Here is a 13,931-nt window from a genome sequence, read left to right as displayed (position 1 = left end):
GATAAAGTATATCATCCTCGATTTCCTCTGTGCTTTCTGAAACACAAAGTGTATTAATAAAACCCAACTGCTTGCTCAGAATAAGAATGAACAGGGTCCTCCCAAAGTGATTTATCTCTATGGCCTGAGGAGCCACTGCCTCACACGCAGCCATTATGGCAGCCACAGATACCGGGGCGGTATCATGTGAGATGGTTTCTGACATATAGACCAATCATGGCGGCCTCCAAGTAAAATTTGATAGCAGAATCCAATAACTCATATAATCACAAAACCATCTTTCTCTAACATCTCATGGCTCAAATATGGCCTGCTGAGAAGGTTGGTTATTCATTTTGAGCTCTCCCCTCTGGAAGCTCACCTCATCAAAGGCAACTCAGGTTGTGTAATCACTCATGTTGTAAACACACATAGCTGTTTGTAGAACCAGCAACTGGTTGACTGTAAGAAAACCTTAAAATTACAGTCCTTACATGTGTTGAACTAAAAAGGTAGATATACCTGACTTGAGCAACCACTGGAAGAAACAAAATCAAATCAATGAATTTCGTTTAGAAGTATGAGTGGCTTATCGGGCCCAGGCTTGGCCCTGGACACATACAGTTAAGATTCCCTGCAAATAACGCGGGTGGGGAGACATTTCTCTCCCTGTCTCCTTGAACGAACCCAAACTAAAGGAAGAGAAAGCTCAATTTGACTCAGAATATCTCTCACAGAAGCAGGGGAGAGGTGGAAAAGTCATACATAACAGAGGAGACACATTAGGGAAAAGCAAAGAGGATGAAAAATGTCACCTTCAGGGGAGAGGGGGACAAAAAAAAAAGGAAACCCTATAGGCTGTAGGGTAGAAGGTAGAATATATCAATGCTCAGCTTTTTAAATTTTAAAAGATATTTTAAAATAAAGTCAGCCTAAATGCACAATACACAAATGAAATCCTACATTCCACAGAACACTGTTAACAAGTCCAAATTAAGATGGGAGAATTCAGGAGATTCAAAGAAGATAATTAACGCTTTATAAAACGATTTTTTTTCTTTTTTCTTTTTCTTTCTTTCTTTTTTCTTGCAAATAAACCTCATATCTGTTCTTTTTTTCTTTTTCTTCACTAAATGAAATTGAAAAGGTGACTTATGAGCTGTGTATACTATTTTATGTAACTCTTCTGATAACCAAACTCTGATGACTTTTTAAAATAAATGAACTGTAAGGAGCGAAAGGTGGAGGGTGGAGAGTTTTCAATTATCTTGCCAAGAGCCAGAGGGTGTGACTCATCGCAACACTGGCTGTCAGTCGGGGTCCCAGTAGGAACACAGCAGAGCCTGCTGAGAGAAGCTGACTGAAGAACTATTCGGGAAGGTGTGGGAGGATTAAGGAAACTAGAGAAAGGGAAGCTCTCCGGGCTGCTATAGCAGGGAGGCAATCCGGCTCCTAGGCCTTAGGGGCAAGCGGGGAGCCCACTGACCTGAATCTGACGGGAAGGGTAAGGAAAACAACAACTGCAGTCAAACTCAGCCAGGAGGGAGAAGAGGGCTGATGACCTGGAATCATTGTCTTCCTTCCCCGTGACCTCCTGCCAGTTCTTCCCACTGGACAAAACAAGCAGAGCCAAAGGCCAAGGGAGCCAAGTGCAAGCCCATGAATGCCATTTTGGCGGGGCAAAGGGCAGGGTAGGGAAGGTGGAGGGGAACCAGGCCAGTGCATGGAAAAATTCTAGCACAATGGGCAAGCACTTGCAGAAATATGTTGAAGATCAAAGTTATTTGTCCCAGAATTGTTTGCCTCGTTTCCAAAATAAACGAAACTCCCCAGTTACAAATTAGGCATTGGAGGCCTCCGCCTGGACTCTTTGGCCCCGGGAGACTCCATACTATAGCTTCTCGATCCCGTTGGTCACAAATAGCCAATCAGGAGGACAGCTCCCAATCCCACGTCCGTCCGTGTGCACCCTGGAACACTCGGCTCTATTCTGCTTCATGATTCCAGGTTAGACCTCCAGAGCTCAGGTAAGCTTTAGGAATATTTCCCCCCAGGAGGATGGTGAGAGACAAAGCGGATGAATACATAGAAATCTATTGCTACAGTACTTTGGGCGAAAAGTCAACTTCCAGTTTAAGTCTTAATAATAGAGATGGCTGAATCATCTCTCTGATTGAGAATAATTTTAAAGCTGCAACATACAAAACTGAAAAAAGATGATTTCCACAAATTGCATAATTAATTATCAAGATTGGCATGTGTATTTATGAAATATGATTGAAAATGAATAGGTAAAACCTGCACATTTGTTTTTACCTCTTAATGCTTATGGGCCTTATCTTCTCTGATCTTGCCTTCTCTACTTGTTCTTTCTCCCATTTGTCCAAATGTTGGCTCTTCTTTCATCACTCATAGCCCAAACTTAGGACTCCTTCTCATCACCAAGTGCTCCTGTTGGAAGCTTTTCCTGTAACTGGCTTCCTAGGTACAACTGTACAGGTTTTGCACTGACAAATTGTACATGGTAGTCCTGCCACTTTTCTACATTCTTCTGGGAACTTAGCTGCCACAAAACCCTCATATTTCTATGTTTCCAGTAAGATTTCTCCCCTTCCTTGAAAATGCCAAATTTACAACTCAGTGCAGAAAATAGCAGCAGCCTAAAGCCACCATAGGATTTGGCTAAAATCCCTATCTGACTAAATGGTAAGTTGCATTTTTTTTTTCCCAGTATGCATTAGTGGCAAAAACAATTGATCCTTTCAAAACTTGTTGTTCACTTAGGAATAGCACATTAAAATAGCATACGCTTTGCAGCGCCAGTCTCACAAACACAAATGTAGCAAACAATAACCAAAGAGTACTGGTATTCAAGAAGTAAGGGGCAAGAGGAGGTAGTGACTCTGTTGGCGGTAAGCTTAGCAGGAGGTCTGAGAAGAGAGCTATTCACTGGCATTCCTGGGGCTGACTCAGGCTCCATGGAGAAAGTGAGGCTTGGGTTGTTGGGAGGTCATAACAACCTTAAAGTGATTAAATGAACTAGAAAACAATTCAAGTCCTCCACCTCCATTTTTCCACGACTGTCATCCTACTATCTTCCTATTTCATATATTCCAGAACCTAGCATAGTGCCTGACACTATAATAGATTTTAATATTTTATTTATTTTAGAGAAAGCAAATGCAATCACAGAGGAAGAGGGAACACAGAGACAGAGGGAGAAGCAGACTCACGACTGAGTGGAGAGCCCGATGAGGGGCTCGATCCCATGACCCTGAGATCATGACCTGAGCTGAAAGCAGACGTTAACCATCTATCTGAGCCACCCAAGTGCCCCACATAATAGACTTTTTAATGAAAATCTCACAAATTAATTCATCTCTGATTCTTCGCTAGGACACCTATTGTTCTATCACTAAATGAATTATTTGGTGGTAAAGCATTAGCTGGTATTAGAACTGAGTGGTGCCTGGGTGGCTCAGTTGGTTGAGTGCCTGCCTTCAGCTCAGGTCGTAATCCCAGCATACTGCAATCAAGCCCCACCTCGGGGTCCCTGCTCAGCAAGGAGCCTGCTTCTCCCTCGTCCTCTGCACCTACCACCTTGCTCCTGCGCTCTCTCTCAAATAAATAAATGAAATCTTAGAAAGAAAAAAAAACCCTGAAAATATAAACAATATTTTTAAAAAGCCAGGAATGACTTGATTCAGTTGGAATTTTATTTAAATAAAAGTTGGTATTACATTCTAAATTCTGGTTTTGTTTTTGGTGTTCTTTTGTGGCTTTTTTTTTTTTTTTAACTGTTGCTGACTATCTAGACCTCCAATTTCCTGAAGCTTCATTGCCAAGGCCCATCCTTCCACAAATCTTTCTGAGCCACCATTCTGGAATCTGCAGTCTGCGGGGGAGGGGCTGCTGGGATGGGAGAGCCAAGCTGAGCACTCAGGCCGGCTGGAAGAGTCTCTGCCTCACAGCCTCCTTAGGGGAGAAGGTTAAGTCATATGGAGCTCCGAGAGCAGAATTCCAGACACTCAATCCACTAGCCCTAAGCGAAATGAGGCTAGCTATCTGTCCTAGAGAAATTTAGAGACCAAAGAAGTAAACAGAAGTCAGAGAAACTGGGGAAGGTTTTTGTGGTGCAAGTATGACCTAATTTTGGTAAGGGGATTATGAAGGATTTAGATAATTAGAAAGCATGTGGGGAAAACTTCTCGGCTGCAGGAAAAGCACACTCGGAGGCGGAGGGGCTCCAAGGAGCCTCGCCTGTGACGGAAACTTGCCCAGTGGCATGAAGGTTGAGACGGGGAGCAGGAGAGTCCCACCAGTGACGACAGAATTGAATAAATTTCTTAATGAACTCATACCACTTAATTTGTCCAGCCAGATGACTCCAGCGTTCTGCTGGGAAACGTACCTTAATCTCCTTTTCCCTGCATGTCCATCGAATAAATGAACGACTAAATAAAGGTTCGTTGCCCTTGTCAAAGGAATCCTCGTAAGGAGATACAGATACAGATATTCCACATATGTTACTATCACTTTTTTCTGTGACAATGTTCTCTCCAGTATTCTCAATCATAAGTCGTGTCTTCGGCTTTTGAGGATGGACTGGATATTGGTAAAAGTTTCAAGTCATTCACGGTCAAATTGAATAGAGAACAGATACGCTGGGTGGTATATATTTTAAGCATCAAAAAAGCAATACAGAATGGGGGGGGGCAGGTCCTTGTGTGGTTTGGACGCAGCTTAGAATAAGGGGGCATTAAAGCCTACTCCTCGGGGGAGGCCAAGAAAGGTGATGAGGCACTGTTCCCTCTCCGTTATGAAATCGCCAGTCTGGGGCTCCTGGGTGGCTCAGTGGGTTAAGCAGCTGCCTTCGGCTCAGGTCATGATCTCAGGGTCCTGGGATCGAGTCCCGCATCGGGCTCTGTGCTCAGCAGGGAGCCTGCTTCCTCCTCTCTCTCTCTCTCTGCCTGCTTCTCTGCCTACTTGTGATCTCTCTCTGTCGAATAAATAAATAAAATCTTTAAAAAAAAAAAGAAAGAAAGAAATCACCAGTCTGTGACCTCTCCTTACTGACCACCTCTTAAATATAGAAACTTCCCATTATTTTGACAGCTTTGTATTTAAATTCACAGAATGAGAACACCAGATACAAAATCTGAGCCAGCAAAATATGTTCCCCAGTTCAAATGAGAAGACACGATGTGGGGAAACAGGCCCATCCCTACTTTCAGACTTCCAAAATCAATGCTCAAGTTAAATAGTTATGTTACTCACCTACATATTAGATCTTTGGAGCTGAAAGAAATTTCTAATATAAAGTTTTCCATCTACAGTTCACACTATTTTAAGGTCTGTGGTAATTCATTCTTGTGTGGTTAAATGTCATTCTCACTGGAAGGTGTCCATGTTTTTAATTTCACCTTTTTTCCTGGATTTGGGACTAGGATATAAAACACAATGGCAACTTTGTTGAATTTTTTTGTTTTGATTTATTTTTCAGCCACTTAAAAAATATAGTATAGATTTTATGTTAACATTTGTTTGATACAGGTGGTGGTGGCACCTATGTGTTATTTTCAGTCTTGTGCGTATATTTGGAATATTCCACAATTATAAATAAAATTATTAGTTCTAGCATATTAAAAATACTTCTTAAATATTTAAGAAAAGGAGCATGGACAATTGCTTTGTAAAAACAGAAAAGGTTCCCCCAAATCTGTTCACCATAGCTAGCTCGTTATAAAATCAATTATAAAAAAAAGACCTACCAACAGAAAAAAGAGAAATACACAAGCTATCTGTTATGTGGATTCACCTGATCACAAATTTCTCAACCATTTATTTGGAGGGGCAAAGAAAACGAAATCTGGTTCCTTTTCGTAATAAACAAAAGGTACTAATGCCCGTTTTCTGGATTTTTCCCGCCTTTAAGATCCATCTAAACAAATTCCTCCTGCTTAACAAAATAATGTCCAAATTCACTACAGAGCACAAGCGTGTTCTCTTAGATATTAAGAAGTTGCATTCAGATGGCAGTTGAACCTGTTTAGCTCCTTTCACGAGGAAACTGATTTCCTTATTTACCTATGCCAATATTTTTTCTAGTCATTAGTCATTTACATAACACTGAGCAACCAGTACTGGGAATGTCCTAAACAACAAAAAAGCCTCTATAACAATTTTTGACACAGGGGACTTCAGGGAGAAGTCCGTAAATTCATCAGCGCTTTCTGTTTAGCTAGTCATTTCCTAGTGGAACACTGATGTTTTATTTGGCTAGCAATAGCTACTGGAACAGGAGAGCAGTTGTACTCATGAAGCCAACTATTGGAAAGAATTTCCTTGCTTATTTTTCTCCTCTGTGTGTGTGTGTTTGTGCTTGTACGTGTGTGTGTTTTTATTCAAGATCTTGGGTGCAAAAGCCACCTTGTTTGTTTGTGAGAAATTTGAAAACAGGGCTGTACATAGTTTATATTTACGATCTCTCCATATTATTTTTCTTAAATTAAGTTTTTGAAACTTACTAGGTATTTTTTAAACTATTTGATTCGCTGTTCTTACTGCATCAAATGTGTTTAACTATTGCTCTTTTTTGCCTAAGCCCATCCTCCACCATCTTACCCTTAAAAAAAATTAAAACAAGCGATCAGTTTTGCAAAGGCAAAAACAGAAGCTGGGGGAAAAGAAATCTGACAATAATTAGCTACGCAATTGTCCAATAAGTGTCATTTACCAAAATGCATTAGGTTATGTCAGTTCTAAGAAAGAGTCATCTGTGTTCACCTTCATCTCACCAGTCATGATAATAAAAAAAGACAAGCTAAGGTTTTATTGACAGTGTCCCCTTAACAGGTCTATCTTGCAACTAAACATTAACTTCTGGCCTTTGCAATTACTTTTTCTATCTCTGCCTTCCATATTTTTGTCTCTTAAGATTTATCTAATTATCTCTACAGAAAAGAAAATGATTTTAATAATAGGGAACAATTTCCTTTTTTAATATTTGATTCATTTTTCTCTTCTCATTCAAGAGAGACACCCTATTTGGAGTAATCTGGTACCTGAAACCATTACCCATGATTTTGGTCCCTTTCTAAATGCATGTAGAGATTAGCATGCTTTGATTTATTTTGACAAGGGATGGTAAAGTTTTTTAAAAAAAAAAACAATAGTCCACCAGAAATATTTCAAGAGACTTTAGCTATGCTAGAAGAATAAATCCTGTCAGGTGTTCCATAGGCTTGAAAGAGGATCTCCAATCCCTTTTACTCTTGTTTATCCTAATGTTTTTCAATAATCCTTAAGATAATCAAGAAGTTATTAACTCAGTTATTTGAATACAGTGCATGAGAGTGATATTCAAATATAAAAGCTACTTTAAAAGAATCACAAGGCAGAAAGTGACCTTGGCTTGCTTTTAATCCAAGTCAGAGAGCATTTAGACTCTGCCAGAAGAGTTTAACCTCATTCTTAAGATCTCTAGGAAATAAAATTATTCAGCTTCCCAGAGTAACCTTCTCAAATGTGTCACACCTTCCCTCAGGGAGACAAGATGTCCAAATGAAACTTTAATACAGAAATTGAATGTTTCTCAGTGCCAATCTCGTTTACAGTATCTTGAGATCAGTGTAGCGAGCTGGGAAACTGAGAATGCGGGCCAGGCATGCTGATGTTCAGCTTTTTGGACCTGTGCTCTCTTCACCACCACCGAGGTCAAAGTAATGCAGCATTTCCCAACCTGAGAGATTGACATGCACAAGACACGCCCAGAGAAGTGAGTAGAAAGGTCATTCACAAACTATCCACATGAATTATCGACCCAGAAAAGTTGCCATTCATAGGAAAATCCCTTTATTACTTGGAGAGGTAACCAGCATATTACCATGGGCAGCCATTTATAACTTCTGCATTTTTCATAGGAAAGCAGAGACTGAAAACCAAGTCCAGTGATCTAAAACATCACAATTATAAAAACTGTATTGTACCTGTCAGAGTACTTGACATAGGTGCTAAATATGATTTTCTACAGGCAGTGTCTAAGAGGTTATCCTCAAAAATCCATACTGATTCTTCAGAATCATTCAAGGTCTTGTATCATTCCCTCTTCAAAATTATTAGTACTTCAGGAATTATTAAAACCATGTAGCAAAGAAGCATATGAAAATTGGCTCAATGCCATATGCCATTAGAGAATTGCAAATTAAAACAATAACCTGTTAGAATGGCCAAAGTCTGAAACCCCGACAACTCCAAATGCTGGCACAATGTCAAGCCATGGGAACTCTCATTAATTGGGAGGGAGGGAGAGGAAGAATGCAAATAGTATAGTCCCTTTGGAAGATAGTAAGGCTGTTTCTTACAAAAGTAAACATAGTCTTACTGTATGATCCAGCAACTTACACACTTTGGTATTTACCCAAATAACTTGAAAACTCACATCCACACAAAAACCTGCCACTGATGTTCAGAACAACTTCATTCATAATTGGAGCAGCCAAAATGTCCTTCAGTAGGTGAATAAATAAACTGAGACATCAAACAATAAAGTCTTATCCAGTCCTTTAAAAATAACGAGGTAAAAAAAAAATGAGGTATTTAGCCACAAAAAGAGAAACCTCAAATGCATTGTATTGAGTGAACGAAGCCAATCTAAAAAGGCTATAAACTATGATTCCAGCAATATGAAAGTCTAGGAAAGGTTAAATTGAGGAGACAGTGAAAGGTTGCTGGAGGTTAAGAAGAGGGAGAGATGAGCAGGCAGAGCACAGAGGATTTTTAGGGCCGTGAAATTATTCTGTAGGATAGTATAATGGTGGACACATGTCATTATACACTTGTCCACACCAGTAGAGCTGTATGACACACATGTACACAAGTGAGCCCTAATGTAATCTAAAGACTTTAGTTAATAATAATGTATCAATTTTGACTCATCGATTATAACAAATGTTCTACACCAATGCAAATTGTTAACAAGGGAAACCAAGGTGGGAATGTGAGAGAAGGAATATAAGGGAACTCTGTACCTTATGCTCAATGTTTCTATAAGCATAGAACTGCTTTTAAACAATAAAGTCGATTAATCAAAAAAATAGGTTAAATAAATATTTAGGAAAAAGGAAACAAAAATCTGTGTTGGAAAAATCACATCCTCAGACCAGTTATTTAAAAGGGAAGGATTGTCTCTTGCTTTTTAAACATCTGTCTGCATTACTTTCCCTGGAGTTGAAAGACTTTGTGGATAGAGATCCTGTTCAAGTCATTTTTCACTTGCTTCATCATCCTCAACAAATACAAGTCAACTTGTATTTGGATTACTTACAAAAGTAAACATAGTCTTACTGTATGATCCAGCAACTTACACACTATGTAATCCAAATACAACTGGATTCAAACTCAGTTTAGTTTTTGCCACAATCCATGTTCTGACTCTTAGGGATTATTGTGATACAGACTCCATGTAGGATTTAGGGTGGCAAACATCTAAAGACTGGGTTGTCATCTCCTTAAAGCAGATTCTGGAAACACTGGCCAACCCAACTCTTCAAGTGATTCAATATTCACCATGCACTGTGTACTCCCTGATCAACAAAAACAATTAACTCTGCGAAGAGTTAAAGAAAAAAAAAATGTCATTTTTTTTCAACAGTTAACATTCCAATCCAAATATGATAAAAAAAAATTACAAAATAAGTAATAGCATTACAGGTGCATATGTTCATCACTCATTTTTACATAAATCTTACCCTTTGAGAGAAGCATATAACTGTTCTTACATAAATAAAGGAAGATAGAAAATCATGTAAATCTGGAGAAAATCATGTAAAGCTTTCTTCCACCAGAACTGCATACCATATCCAAGGATTCGAATAATGGAATTGGGATAAATGGATTGGGAGCACTAATACAATGCTGAGTCATTAAGATGCCTTCCCTTCCCAGAGGATAGGAAAAGAAAACTAAGAGAAACTCAGTGGAGTTAGGAACACTCCAAAATGTTTTCATTTACCCACTGAAAACTTTCCAGAGCCACAAGAGAAAGGAAGCAATAATTTTCTAGACCTGGCAATTGCTGAAGCTATATTATGTCATCTGATTTTCTATACTAACTGGTATAATTCAAGGATTTTTGACAAAAATATTGCAATGAATTCTCATGAGAGAAGTTAACTGAAAAGAGGAAATTTCATAAGCCAATGAGAACTCAGGGGTTCACTGTTAGTACTCTTTTGTCTGTTAGTCGATTTATTCATTTAACAAATATGTAGTAAACCCCTCATAGGATGTGTTGGATACCATTCTAGAAAAATTGCAACACATCTGTGAGGAAATATGAAGGTATTCTGCTGCAATCTGAATCTTAGATTCTAGTATAAGAAGTTTTCTGCTAGAGTAGTTTTGGGTGGAATTAAACCCAATTTTTTTTTTTTAATGTCTCAATAAACAAAGACATCTTTTAAGATATCCCTTTCTTAAACCTTTTGAGAAAATCTACCCCAGAATCTTCTCTGGAAGTCTAAGAATGGAAGAAAAGAAGGAAAGAAGGATGAAGAAGGGGAGAAAATAGAAAAAGAAAAAAGAAATAAAGACCCAATTAACTTAAAAAAGGATAAATGCAAGAATAATTTTATTTTAAATATCCATAACATTAGAAATGTATTCATCTATGGAAGGCCTACTGTACATTAGGTTAAAATAGTGAGGAAAAGATACCTAGTTTTGGTCCTTCTGAAGCTTCCAGTCTGGGGTAGAAACAGACACTCAACACATAAAAAACATGAATCTCTAAGTAGAATTTGCAAACCATGCTATTAAAGACATATGCAGGGAGCTGGTCAGGAAAGACTTTCCTGCAGAAATGACAATTGCAGGAAGCTCTCAAGGATGAAAAAAAAAAAAATGATGACATATTTTAAACAAAAAGAAGAGTAAGAGCAAAGGCCCTGAGACAGAGTATATCAAATTCTTGTCACAAAAAGAAAGTAAGTGCAATTGAAGAGCTAAGGCAAAGGAAGGGAATGGGCTCAAAAAGTGGAGCTTTTTAATGATAACTATAGAAAATGAAAATATCCAATGAATGTAGCATTGAAATTTGTTCTTAAGTTTTCATCTATTCAGGAATGGTTTTTTTTTCCCCCTAGAATCTAAAAGGTAGTAAACATTTGTTGTGGACAGTGGTCCCACTGATTTGGCCTTTACCTTGATGATAACCAATTTCCTCACAAAGGTATCATAATTCTGGGTCGGTATGCGGGAAGTGTTGATTGTCGCCACAGGCCATCTCATGAAAACATCTCCTTGCTGTCTGTGTGGCAGTGGCAAAATTTTTGCTTTACTTATATTTACAAATTGAAATTTTAGTTCAAAAAATTATAATGTGTACATGGCAATCATGTGAATACATATACTTACACATAAAGAAATGGAGACTTATAGCCTGAGAATGTGGTTGATCCTTCAGGGTGGTTTTTGCTAGGCTAAGGAAACCATTTCGGTCCCTATGGTGCTCTTCAAAGAGTTGGAGTCGTAGAGTAGAATAGGAAATGAAGTGAATGTCAGTGACCCTTGCTGGCCCACACTGCAGGAGCCAGTAAACACAGGATTTCCACTTTATTCATGGCTTTCTTTGTGGTGGCCCTTGGCAGTTTCTTCACATGCAAGCCTTCTTCATATATATATACATATGTTGTTATGTAAATATGCAAAGGTTTTACTTATCATATATTATCATGTCATTTTTAATTATTGCCATAATGATTGGGGACCAGTGTATAGTCTTAGAAACAAATTTGAACTACAGTCCAAATAGGTCATACAATTTCCTTTGGGTTTTAGTAGTGATAAAACTACAAGTTTTTCACCCAGGTCTTCTTGCAGAATGATATAAAATATAGCTTTCACCCTAGCCTATAATTTTCCATGTAATGGAGGTGCTTCCTTTGTCACATATCAAAAACTATACTCAAGGAAAGAGATTATGAGCACAGCCATATCATGATGTCATAGAAGAGTAGCTCGACCTTGTCACCTAGATCCATTTTCATACCATTCTGGAAACTTCTTTGCTAACACTTATTAAAGGTTTAAATGACATCTCATGCCTTTCCCTAAAATTATATGTGTATGAACATATTATAAAACTGGACTATAAACATAGAAAAGCACATCTAAGAAGAAAATGCCAATGATCAAGTGTCATACCCTTGTAAAGATTTTTTGTTGTTGTTGGGTTTTTCCATAGCTAGTTGTTTCTTGATCTTTAAAAGACCTTAGACAGAAATACACACACAATGGCATCCAGTTTTGTTAATATTGGACATTGGATTGGCTTTTTCCCACTTAGAGGTGAAGAAACAGCTGAGATTAAGTTAGCGTGTGCAGACTTGGAGAAGAAGAAAGACTGAAGAGCCAGGTGCTTTGAAACATTTAAGCAAATAAACATGCAGGGTTTTAACTTGATTTTCCTTTTCCTTTCATATTTTTAACTTGGTCTTAGAAAATGTAGTTTAAAGAGTCAAGACTTCATGTAAGGATGGGACTGAAAGTAAAGCCTAGAACTTCTGATTTTTGTTGTGACAGAGTAACAGATATTGGAATAACCCCTCTTTATAAACAGCTCTAACACTGGACAAAGTATAAAACAACTGTATTCAGACATTGAACAACAGGCAGCAGAGTGGAGGAAAACACTCTGTGATTGCTACAATATCCTCAGCTTTCTGCTGGAGGAACTTTCCAAATTGCAGTTCAGGGACATAGAATTCAAGCAGAGCATGATGGTCAGTCTAAGAAGAGGAGTCAGAGATCACAGCATTGAACTCCTGAGGTGGTCAAAAGATGAAGGGCATCATACCAAAGAGGATTGAATTGGGTGGAAAAAGTGTTCCTGATGACTACAAAGAGGCCCCCTTAAGTCATTGCCAAAACACTAAATTGTACATATGCAGACTCTTTGAAGCCAGAAAGGGCACAGCAACTGGGAATCTGAACTAAATGGAGATATTTGAGGCCATGATATGGTTCTTCGACTGAGATGCCAGAAGGTCACACCATGAAAGGCAGGTTCTCTAGCCAAGAGTAGGTCTACTCTAGACTTATTTAAAGAGAGAGAGTGAAAAAAAAAGCTTCAGTAGTCTAAACTAAAAATTATTCTGACATCTGTTAAAATGGTAAGGAAGACTTTATTCAAGACTATTGCAATAGTGGGGAGAGATTGACCTCAGCTCCAAATACAGTAAGGCAGTTGAGCGCCTATGGCCTAAGACCAAAGTAAGAGAATCAGTGGATAGAAGATTAATAGAACAACTCAATTAGATATCAAGTAGGGGTGAATTTCTTGCCAGACTGGTGTAACGGGATTCTTGCTAAGGGCAAACCAAGGACTTAGATGCAAAGAATTAACTATCAAAGGTGGGGAGTGAGGGACTTGATTAGAGATCAAAGGTGAGGAGATTCTCACTAAAGGCTCCTTTGCTCAAACTGGGCTAGCCAAACCAAGGATAGTGCCAGGATTCTAGGACTTCTAGAGGAGAGGGAGAAGCCTGACTACAATTTGGTCAAGAAGGGAATCTTAGTCAAAAGCATAAAGCAGATTTGCCAGTAAATTAACTACTCGCTAGAATAAAACAAAAAATTTCTTAAAGGAAATTGAAACAAAATCTATATACTCAACCACATAGCATCAGCTTAAATATCCAGGATAAAGTAAACAACTACATACCAAAACCAGGCAAGGACATCACAAGAAGACAACTGTAGACCAATCTCTCCCATGAACAGAGAATTCAGAAATCCTTAGCTAAGTAATTACAAGTAAATCAAAATCTAACAATGTATATACTAGCAATCAAATCTCACCACCAAGTGGGATTCATTAAAAGTACTCAAAACAGGTTCAACATTCAAAAGAATTGATGTAATCAAAAACACTAAAGGGATAAACTAAAATA

The sequence above is a fragment of the Mustela putorius genome, unplaced genomic scaffold (assembly GCF_011764305.1).
Source record: "Mustela putorius furo isolate JIRA1106 unplaced genomic scaffold, ASM1176430v1.1 tig00000224_pilon_pilon_pilon, whole genome shotgun sequence".
In the NCBI taxonomy this organism is placed as follows: Eukaryota; Metazoa; Chordata; class Mammalia; order Carnivora; family Mustelidae; genus Mustela; species Mustela putorius.
Note: the sequence above shows the minus strand (reverse complement) of the source record.